This window comes from Crotalus tigris, unplaced genomic scaffold, assembly GCF_016545835.1.
Source record: "Crotalus tigris isolate CLP2741 ecotype Arizona unplaced genomic scaffold, ASM1654583v1 scf7180000024305.242232, whole genome shotgun sequence".
Lineage (NCBI taxonomy): Eukaryota > Metazoa > Chordata > Lepidosauria > Squamata > Viperidae > Crotalus > Crotalus tigris.
The window spans coordinates 128,957-140,506 of NW_024100477.1; the positions used below are offsets into that span (position 1 = coordinate 128,957).

The 11,550-nt window shown below is 39.5% G+C and overlaps 1 long non-coding RNA gene across 1 annotated transcript in view; it reads right to left on the minus strand.

Annotated features, from left to right (window-relative positions):
* The window catches only part of LOC120299663, a 64,743-nt gene extending 54,413 nt beyond the window's left edge, over positions 1–10,330 (minus strand). The window contains exons 1-2 of the long non-coding RNA XR_005554465.1: positions 10,221–10,330; positions 2,692–2,807 (exon numbers count right to left, since the gene is read on the minus strand). This is a non-coding gene — a long non-coding RNA (uncharacterized LOC120299663). The remainder of the gene's footprint in view (positions 1–2,691; positions 2,808–10,220) is intronic.
* Between the last annotated feature and the right edge of the window lie 1,220 nt (positions 10,331–11,550).

The following is an 11,550-nucleotide window of genomic DNA, read 5'->3' on the forward strand; positions in this document are numbered from 1 at the left end:
TAAATCGAAGCACCTATGTGACCAGAAGTAATTTTCTGGCCTTTTTTTACAGCAATTGTTAAGGAAATGCTGCAGCTATTAAGTGAACCCATTTATTTAAACAGGAGTACTTTAAGTGAGCTTGGACAGCAAAGGTGACCCACAAGCAAGTACTGGAATGCAGAACACAAGACTTGTCACTAGAAGGAAAAAAACACCAAACTCGCATCTAACTTATTTTGGCCATGTCGTGTGGAGGAATTCACTGGAGAAAGCAATTATGGTGGGAAGAGTTAGTGGCAAAAGGAAACTAGGTCACCAACGAGCACAATGGCTGGACACTATCAAAGCTGACACCAGCCAGAGAGTAGAAAAACCCAATGAAGCAATACAAGATTAGAAGAAGTGGAGAGACCTGGTCCACAGAATCGCCAAGAGTCGGACACGACTCAATGGATAATATTACCATCACTTTAAGTGAGGACTACCTTGCATTTGTCAATTAAGAAATTGGAGTCAATAGAGTGTAAGTTTTCCATTCTTGTTCTTAATCCCAGCTCCCAAAATCAAATGAGAAACAGCAGAAAATATTCAATCTCACCTCTTTCAAAAACTATTTTGCAGCTGACAGTAAGAGGCTGAATAGGCAGGCTCTGAAACATTAAGAAAATGCCACCTTGGTTTAGCACGTGGCTTTCGGCACATCTATCCACTGTAGTTAACTGATTGTGGTTTAAGGATTAATATTATACATACACAAAATACCAGCTAGCAGATCTAATCCAAACTTCAAAATGGTCTCCTGCTCAGTAAAATGCTTGCTCAGATATAGAAAGGGAAATGAATTTCTTTACCCCTTGAATATTTGAAGACGGACGGGTGATCTTCCAGTATTCTTTTATTTTAACAATGATAAAAAGTTTGTAACGTTCATAAAACAGCTCCTGTCTAAAAAGGAGTCACTGCAACACCAGACCATAAGGTGAATGCTGTTGTGTGCCTGAACTGATTTCCCTTATGCTCTGTGCACATTTATCTAGAAATAAAAGCCACAACACCTAACGTTAGCCTGAAATTAAGCACATCTACTTTTTTATCCACTTACTGCCTCCTTGCAAGTCTTATTAATGCAACATGAGCCCTGGGCTTAGCATGGGTAGATCCAATGGTGCAATTCCCATGCACAAAGTGTTCTTTAGAAGCTTCTTGTTAGAAGCATCCTCAGGCATCTGAGCTGTTATTCTTGGCTATTCCTCTGAGCAACCTTGGCTCCAGTTCCTGAACGCTCACACAACAAAGTGGGGAGCAGGCACTGAACTTGCTGATAAAGTTCAGCCTTTTCATTTGCTCCTCTTTAAATGCTGAGCAGTTGTGAACTGGCATACTAGCTATAGTTACCCGAAGGAAAAATAGCTACCTGTTATTCTGTTAGATGTAGTTACACTGGTGGTGGGAGCCGTGTAAGCAGACTTACTAATAATGTCCCTGGGTCTGAGATTGATGGGATGCATCATTAAAGCTCAGACACAGTCATTATATGCCATCAATGTGCTTTGTATTATTAATGTTTCCAGTGCCATAAGGAAGCAGAGGTACCCCAAACTTCTTTATATTCTTCAGCAACCAATGTTGTGATGCGTAAAAGAGAGAAGCTGCCTAGAAACCATCTCCTAAACCACAGCAGGTTTTTAAAGTACCTCTTCCACATTAGGAACCTATTAAACTGCCTTTCTGCATGGAAATATTATTACACCAGTTAGATTTTTCTGAGGGGTTGATTCAGTGCAAAAAAAATTACGGCTTTAAAAATGATAAAAAGAAAATGACAATTTTCTCGAAAGAAAAAAGAATGGCTCATTTGAGTTTTGGTCAGAAAAGTTGGGCACAGATGTTAAAGAGTTCTGAAGACCGGATTTCTAAGACCAGCCAAGGTACATTGTTCCTCTTTACCTTCTCATGTGGGAATAGAGAATAACCTCACTAACCCATGAGAAATTGGTGATTGTACAGTGGCAATTCTTGCTGGTGAAACATAGCAGCTAAGGAACTAAGCAATGAACCCAGTGACAAGTTGAAACAGAGAGCTTTTCAGAATTGAACTGAATTGATCCTAGATATTTGGGAGTTGGATTGGAGGACCTTTGGTGTCTCTTCCAACTCTTATTATTCTGTTATTCTTTCTGTGATTATATGTATCCATCCCATCAAGTCCAAAGAAACTCTGGAGTGGTATAAGATCTCCTGTGATGGGCAGGGGGTTGGACTAAAAGACCTCCAAGGTCCCTTCCAACTCTATTGTTCTATGTTTTATTCAAGATGGATGTTGATACCAGAGAATCTAAGTTCAAATTTCAACTTTGTTCTAAGAAATAACACATGTGCTTTTTTTTACCTTCATCATCCCACCTGTTGAGACAGGAATGGGCAACATTGAACTACTTTTAGGGGGTTCACATATGGGAAGAATTTTGAACATTTCCAAATATTATGTAAAGTGTACGTTTTATTATCTTCTGTTTTGAGTATATGTGTGTTTGCAGCCACAGTTTGAAGGACACAATAGACAATCATAGCATTTGTATTGTGTGTATATAATTAAGGCTCTAAGAAGGAGCAGCATGGTGGCCTATGTTCACCTCCCACTTGGAAGGTTGAGAATTCAATCCTAGGTAGCAGCAGATGTTTCTCTATCAGGGTGCAAAGAGAAAATACCTGTTGTAAACTCCACGAAGGCATCAGGAAGGGCATCCGGTATCAGCTCCATTATCTAGAGAGATTCTCAGTCATCCAGGTCATGGTAGTCCCAAAAGTGCTTTCTCATGAGGCAACTGGAAAGAGGGGTCAAAGAGGCCATCTATGTCAAAAACAACCCTTTCTCAACAAAGGGGGAGGGATAGACATCATCTATCTTCAGTCTACAACAGGGGTCTTCAAACTTGGCCCTTTTATGACTTGTGGACTTCAGCTCCCAGAATTCCTCAGCCAGTGTGCCTGGCTACAACACAGTCCACTTCCCTCTTTCCAGCCAGGCTCCTGCAAAGCCTCTCAGACAGCTCCGCTACACAGTCATCCTCAGCTGACTCCATAAATGCAACCTCCACCAAATTTTCATATTTTAAAGAAATGTTTTCTGGTTTGCATCAGAAAGTTGCTCCAAGCTAGTTGTTGCACTTTACTGTCTTCAATCTAGAAGGCCCCCTTCAATTTGACTGGCTACTGAGAAGATGCAGAAATGCTCTCCTACCTGGGTCAGTGGTTGCCACCTGGTAGCTCTCTAATCACTGCTATAGTGATTAACATAACATGAGAAGCAACTTTTTTAATTACTGTTTTTCTTTCTCTGAGCTACCTACATTTCTACACTTTTTTTAAAAAAAAAATAAAAAAGCATTCCTTTTTATCATTTTTCCTGTCACTTGGAAAAGTAGGTATGGCAGGGAAATTCTGCCAGATTTCAAACCATTGAAGTTCTGCGTGTCACGTAAGTATAAACACTATGCTATTGAAGCACCACTAGTAGCAGAAATTGCTGCAGTATACAGCTTAGACAGGGAAAGTGCAAGAAAGATACCATTATTTTAAAGCTGATTGTGTTAAAATATATGTGCATTTTCATGCTTTAATTTTATATATATTTCATTTTGTACAAACACGTTTTGTGTGTGTGTGTGTGTGTGTGTGTGTGTGTGTAGCTATATGTATGTATTCCTAGCACAGGGCATGGCAAGTTGGGAAGGCATAGCAGAAAGAGAGTTGGCTGGGAGAAGGAGACTGAACACCTGCCAAGTGATTGCCACAGCATCTCAATCGCAACAAAACTTTTGTTAAACCAGTTTAGGGTCCAGCTGACATCAGCATGAGATAAGAACAATGTAAAGTTGCAATGTGGATATGCAATATGATATATAACTGCCATAGCTGTATACTCCATCACATAAAATATTACCTTGCAAACAGATACATAATAGATGCATAATGTGAAGTTGATGTTGCATATTAATTAAACATGCAACATGCTGGTCATTGGGCAGCAATCAACCCATATATTGATGTGCAGTGTATTTAGTTTATATGATCTAGTAATTTAGTTATAAGCATACCTACTTGCTTGCATGAGTGAAATTAAGGAAAGCTTGTATCTAATGAACTTAATGAATATAATTCTCTGGTTCTTTTTCTGCATAGATTTAGAAGACAAGATAAGGAAGAAACAAAAAAGCAGACCTTCCTAGTTTTCCAACTGATCAGATGTAGCCAAATTATTATTCACAGAGCAACTGATGAACCAATAAGAAGAATTTTTACTTTAAGAAGACTGATAAAAAAATCTTTTTGCTGCCTGTTTGGAACTCAAAAAAACAAGATTGCATGGCAAGAAAAACTGGTAAGATACATTTTGGGGAGGTTGGGTTCTTATTATTTAAAATGCCCCCATTGGTTGTCTTTAAAAACTCTCTGAAAAATTTCCCCAAACTAAGTTAAGGTGAGTGGCATCCCTCTTACAGGGTGTTTTGGTTACTTTGGATATCTCCTCTTCTGGACATACAGTGTGTTGGTCTTTTCTTTATTTTTATTGCTTCTTACTGTATTTAATGATGGAAGCCATCAAGACTTCATATGGATTGGATGGCCTTCTAAATTTGACAAATAAATGTGACAATAAATTAACAAAACCGCTGAACATTGAGGCAGGTGACTGTCTTAAGAAAAGTAAACGTTTCATCTGGATATAAATTTAGGTTTTGAGTAAGCTGATGAAGATTAGTTTCCAGTTCAGGAGTTCATGTACCTAACATGGATCGAGGCAACTCAAGTTCTCCTATTACACCCTTCCCAATCAACAATTACATTTATTTCTACTAAGCAACGGTAAGTCTATTACAGGTTATCCTCAATTTATGATCACAATTGAGCCCAACATTTCTGTTGCTAAGTGAGACAGTTGTTAAGTGAACTTTGCCCCATTTTATGACCTTTCTTGCCACAGTTGTTAAGTGAATCATTTCAGTTGTTAAGTTAGTAACATGATTGTTAAGTGAATCTGGCTCCTCAATTGACTTGACCTGTCAACAGGTCGCAAAAGAGGATCACATAATCCTGGGACACTACAATCATCATAAATATGAACCAGTTGTCAAATGTCCAGATTTTGATCATATGACCATGGGAAATGCTGCAACAGTTGTAAGTGTGGAAAATGATTATAAGTCACTTTGTTCAGTGCTTTTGTAACTTCAAATGATCACTAAATGAACTGTTGTAAGTTGAGAACTATTCTTTCTTTCTTTCTTTCTTTCTTTCTTTCTTTCTTTCTTTCTTTCTTTCTTTCTTTCTTTCTTTCCTTCTTTCTCTGTCACTTATGTATGGCTGCCCAGCTTCCATATGACTCTGGGCAGCTTACTTTTGGAAACTAATACATATGTAAAGACATATTAGAGATACAACAAAGTAGAAGAGTAAAATGGTCAAATCAAAGATATAAGTACAGATTAGGTGAGTCCTGGCTCAAAAACAGCAACTGTGAGAGGGAGCTTGGAGTCCTAGTGGACGATCATGCCAGCAGTGTGCAGCAGCAGCCAAAAAAGCTAATACAATCCTGGGTTATATAAACAGAGGCATAGAATCAAGATCATGCGAAGAATTAGTACTGCTTTATAAAACCCTAGTAAGACCACACCTGGAATACCTCAACCAATTTTGGTCACCAAACTACAAAAAAGATGTTGAGACTTTGGAAAAAGTTCAGAGAAGAGCAACTAAAATAATCAAAGACCTGGAGACTAAAACATGCGAAGAATGGCTGCGGGATTTGCATTTGGCTAGTCTAAAAAAAAGAAGAAACAGAAGAGACATGATAGCAGTATTCCAGTATTTGAGGGGCTGCCACAAAAAAGAGTGGGTCAAATTATTCTCCAAAGCACCAAAAGCAAGACAAGAAACAATGGGTAGAAACTAACCAAGGAGAGACGCAATCTGGAATTAAGGAGAAACTTCCTAACAGTGAAGACAATTAACCAGTGGAACAGCTTGCCTCCAGAAATGGTGCTCCATCATTTTTAAGAAGAGGCTATACAGTCACTTATCTGAAATGGTATAGGTTCTTCTGCTTGAGCAGGAGACTGGACTAGAAGACCTCCAAGATCCCTTCCAGTTCTATTCTATTCTGTTCTAAAAGAAAAAAAGTGAGAAAAAAAATATCTGTCTCCAATGTCTGGGGAAACAACCAGGTTTTTCATATTTTCCTGAATGACATAAGATTGAAGACCAGACAGAGTCCATTAGAGCAAGTCAATCACAAGATGACTAGGGATGAGTGACTGCCTGAAATGGCTCCTGAGGCAGGGAAGGGCACAATTGATGCACTACCTGTGCAAAGGACCTCAGGAGCTGAGCATCCAAGAGGACTCCAGATCGCGCATAAACCTTGAATGAAGCAGTGAAATTCCACTAAGAGTCATCAATGAGACATCTCCAGATATTGGGGGGTGGGGAGAGGCAAATAGACACAGCAGATCAGTCATCTCAGGACCGAACCTTTTTCTCTCCATCCAGATCTGCACATCCTCCTGGCACCAGGTTAGTATTTCAGGCACATCACTTGGCCAGCCAGGTTGATGATACCTGACCCCAAACTGAAGGAATGACCTCATCCAGTGGCTTCTTTTGGATGTTAAACAGAAATGGAAAGAGCGTTGAGTCCTGCAGCACCCCTCAAGTGAGGGGCCATGGGCAAGACTTCTCTTCACCTGTCATCACTGATTGTAGTCATGCTTTTTTATAGCACAATTATATGGAAAAGAAACAAGGTATATTCCTCTGTAAACATGTAGTGAATTGTACCAAATAGATCTCAATGGACTCATATAGCAGTCTAACTACTGCAAATGGCTGATCCTTTTTTTTCTCTGTATTATTTGGCAAGCCATTATTTTAACCTCCTGTCAAGTCCCTCAAGAACTCAACTGGATTACTCCCAACTATGCAAGCATAAGATCCCAACCTTTCTGACCTGTAGCTTCACTAGGAATCATTAAAAGAGAAAAAGCAAACAGGAGTGCCAGGATAACAAGGAGTTTCCTGTTTCATTTGCCTTTCTCCAACCCCTGCCTGAAAGCAACCCATAGTCAAATAATTGCTTTGGTTAGCTTTCATCAATGCACCACTAATGGAAAGATAATAAGCCTGCCAGAGGAACGGCTTGCACAGTTATCAGCTTGTATTGACTAAGATGATAACTATAGAATTGCAATGTCTACCATGACTCCAAAAGACTCAGCAGGTAGTAAACATTCCTCTTTAGCATAATGTATTGAACAAAATTTGTATGCATATCTGTTAGCAGACTGTGTAAATTCTTGGCTAAATTATGCCCCTCAATTAGTAAAGAATAATGGAGCAGTAGGTAAAGTGTGTGCAATTTTATCAACTCTTTCCTGCTCGGTGAAGTGAAGCCTGTGGTTGTATTTGATAGGCAATACTGAGATGTGTTCAGGATAGCTGTTGTTTATTTACTTTTTATATCCATTTGATAAGTAGTGGCGTGCAAGCAAGTTAGAAAATAAGTGAAGCACTGAGCATAAGATACCACTGAATCACAGCATACTTAATCAGCAAAATGTGTCATTTGCTTAATTAAGCGGATCAAAACCTGGCATCTGAAGTGCAGCTGTTAGACAACTCAAAGGTACATCTTGATCTGTGCGGCACAGGAGGTATATGATTTGCAGGAGCTGCTTTGTTTGAAACGAGGGCTCCCTGATACATTTTAAATTGTGTGGCTGTTTCCCAAACAAACAAAAGCCAGCCGTGCATTTGTTAAAAGTTCCTGCACTTAGACCGGGTCCCCTAACTATTTATATTAAGGAAGTTGAAGAAAGCAATTTTACCTAAGAATCATATTGCTGAGCCAATTTATTATTATTATTATTATTTATTTGCATTCCACCGTTATTATTTTGATAAATAACTTAAGGCAATGAACATATGCAAGACACCTTCCTCCTCCTATTTTCCCCACCACAACTACTCTGTGAGATGAGTTGGGTTGAGAGAGAGTGATTGGCCCGAAGTCACCCAGCTTTCTTTCATGGCTAAAGTGGGACTAGAATTCATGGCCTCCCATTTTTTTGGCCTGGTGTCAATCAAATTCTATTCCCACCATTCTTTAGAACAGGGGTTGCAGACTCTTCAATTCATTGACCCTTTCATGGTTTCAGATTGTTCATTGACTCCCACACATTTATTATATGAAAATAACTTAATACTGTTTTAACTAATATGAATAATAATAATAATAATAATAATAATAACAACAACAACAACAACAACAACAACAACAACAACAACAACAATGAATAGTCCTATCAACCCTTGGAGATTGATATTGACCACTTTGGGGAGCCATCCTCTAGAAGAACAAGCAAGAACAGGAAGAAGTAGTTTAACTGTCTCAAGGCACAAGAGTGGATAACTAGCTAGGTCTTAATGTTGAATTTAACATGGGACTCAAGTGGCCCCAGATCATTAGATATCTCTCATTGTCTGTTGCTCCCTTGATAAATGGAATGATTGACTTCAGTAGAGTCCTTGTTCTTTCAAACCTATCTGAATGTGGTTTAAGTGATCTGCAGTAACTGAAAGCTTTGGCAGGTCAAATCAGTGGATATAACATCTTTTCATGGAGACTTGGGAGTCAAAAACGTGTTTTAGAAGAAGGCAAACTCGTTCGTTCACATCATCAAAAAAAGCTACATGGATGTTCCATGTAATCACCAGGAACTGATCTTGACTTTGGAATTTGTATTTCTCTATACCATAAGGATGGGGTATCTCTCTTTTTTTCACTACTAAAGACAACATTCCTTCAGGGGAAATGTATCAAGAGTAACATATCAATGATAGGGATGTAGAGATATTGTCACAGATATCTCTCAAAAGCTTTGCAGAATGGCATAGAACAATGATGGAACAACCTATGGAAAACCTACAAAACAGTTTGAGCGGTACGTCCCAACTGGCATAGAATGCAGTTGTTTTTAAGAATAAGCTGGTGGAGAAAAGTCTCCCTATGCAAAACTATCTGGATTTGCCCACCCTAGCTTCACTTCCTGCTTTGGTATAGCAGGTGGGTAGTGCCACTGCCACTATCTCTACATGGCATTCTCCTCCAAGCCTTAGCATATGAAGCAGAGAAGACACTCTTCTCAAGCTCCATGCTGTGCATCTTTCTGGCAAATAAAAGGGAAAAATATAAAAATGATAATGAAATTCATTATATAGAACATCATCTCCTGATTTCAGCATGTTCAAGTGTGTTATAAGGGTGATCAACCTCTCTCCTTTAGAAGATAGATCAGCTTCTCAAAGAATAAAGAATATGAAAAAAGAATCCTTTTTTAGCATAACTAGTCACATGTAACATTCACTGGCCAGTGCTGTGTTGTGACCAAAGCCTGGCTCATCTAAAGCAATCACATTATTTTGAAAACACAACATACATTTATTAAGCATGTAGGCCACAATCATGTACATCAAGTTCCAAGCAAAGTGATAGCTTGCTGAGCACCCCTAAGCAAAGGCAGAACCAGAGTTTAGATGCTTTTGGCCAACTACAATTCAAAGACAAGACAAAGCAGAATGTAGACCTAATGTAAATTACAGCATGACATTAAAATATTTTAGATAAACCCATCTGGATGGCCTCCTCATCATTTCATCATTTCTCTGTTTCTCCTAGGTCAGCAAGGCAATTGTTGAGATATGGTCAGTGGATACAAACAAGGTGAAGTAATTTAGTAGGCCACTAGTTCCTGTCGCTGCTTGTCACTCAGGGTCTATTCAGCTTGCTGTGAATGTTTTCTTATAAGGGCACATTAAGCAGTTCACATGTGGGAGGGGCATTTCATAGGATTGGTAGTGATGCAGCTCACAAGAGCATGGAGGGGTACCTTTTACCAGCAGGGTTGCTACAAACAGAAAGGTCAAACCACAGATCACAATTTAAAAAGATCTCCAGTAGAAAACCTAGTAGGGCAATAGAAGGCTCTGGGCAAATGCAAGATGAAATTGGTCTGCCCGTAAATCAAAGGAACATATAAAAACATTAGTTAGCATACACAGGAAATACATGAAATGTGGTACGGTTCTTACTTTGGTTTTCCTCTATCATCATCATAGCATTTTTTTCCTCAAGAGAATATATCAGCCTTTGGGCAAATGATACCTCTCTGTCAACTTCTTACCTGAGGAATCCTGGTTCTTGCAAGGTCCAAATCACCTGAAGCTGAGGAGGATACGCAAGACTCAGTGGGTTCCATCCTGTTGCCAGCAGCTTCTGCTTGGTTTAAGAAAGTCTTTTCCTCTATTGAAGAGGGAGGAGTTGGATAATATGCATGTTGCACCCATGCCAAAACACGTGAGCTTCTGCTTGAGACTGAGATAAAATGTTGTTTTGAACAGCTGAGCCAGGAATGGAGTGCAAAGTTAAAGGCCAAAGCCATATGAGCTAGATGGCAGTATACCTCTTCTCTCTTCGGATCACCAAATTTTCTCCCTGATTTTCCTTCCTACTCTCCCACCCAAAGGTAGCTGGAAGAGAAAAAAATATCTCTATTGACAGAGATGGGCCTTGGTTATTTATGAAGCACTTTTGACTAGGCCAAAGGCTGCCGATTGTCCATCTCAAACAAAGAATACAATATCTGTATTTACAGCAAGTCAGCCAGTAGATCTTCATTTTTCATATGCAATTATGACTTGGCTGATTCCCTCTCTTTTTTAAGAGACAAAATCCAAGCCTGTGTGATTGATTCTACAGCTTACATTTGTTGTTGTTAGTTGCAAAGTCATGTCCGACCCATCGCGGCCCCATGGACAACATTCCTCCAGGCCTTCCTGTCCTCCAACATCTTCTGGAGTCCATTTAAACTCATGCCTACTGCTTCAGTGACTCCATCCAGCCACCTCATTCTCTGTGGTCTCCTTCTTCGATTACCCTCAATCTTTCCCAGCATTACGCTCTTCTCCAGTGAGTCCTTCCTTCTCATTAGGTGGTCAAAGTACTTGAGTTTCAACTTCAGGACCTGGCCTTCTAAAGAGCAGTCGGGGTTGATCTCCTCTAGGACTGACCAGTTTGATCGCCTTGCAGTCCAGGGGACTCACAGGAGTCTTCTCCAGCACCATAGTTCAAAGGCCTCAATTCTTTTGTGCTTAGCCTTTCTTATGGTCCAACTTTCACAGCCATACATTGCAACTGGGAAAACCATGGCCTTGACTATACGTACTTTTGTTGGCAGGATGATGTCTCTGCTTTTTAGTATGCTGTCTAGATTTGATGAGAATATTTGAATGTCATGAGGGCAAAGTTAGCTTCCTTCCCATGTATTATGAAACTCTCCTTCACTGGTCACATTAAGCATGTGAGTTGCTAGGGTATACCAAATAAGGGGTTCGCTAGGATTTGTCTATGTAATTACTGTTGCAACAGATGTCTTGTAATAATTAAATTATGTAGCACACCAGCTTGAAGCCAAGAGATCTGCAAGGATATGACACTATTAAAAAGAATGTTTT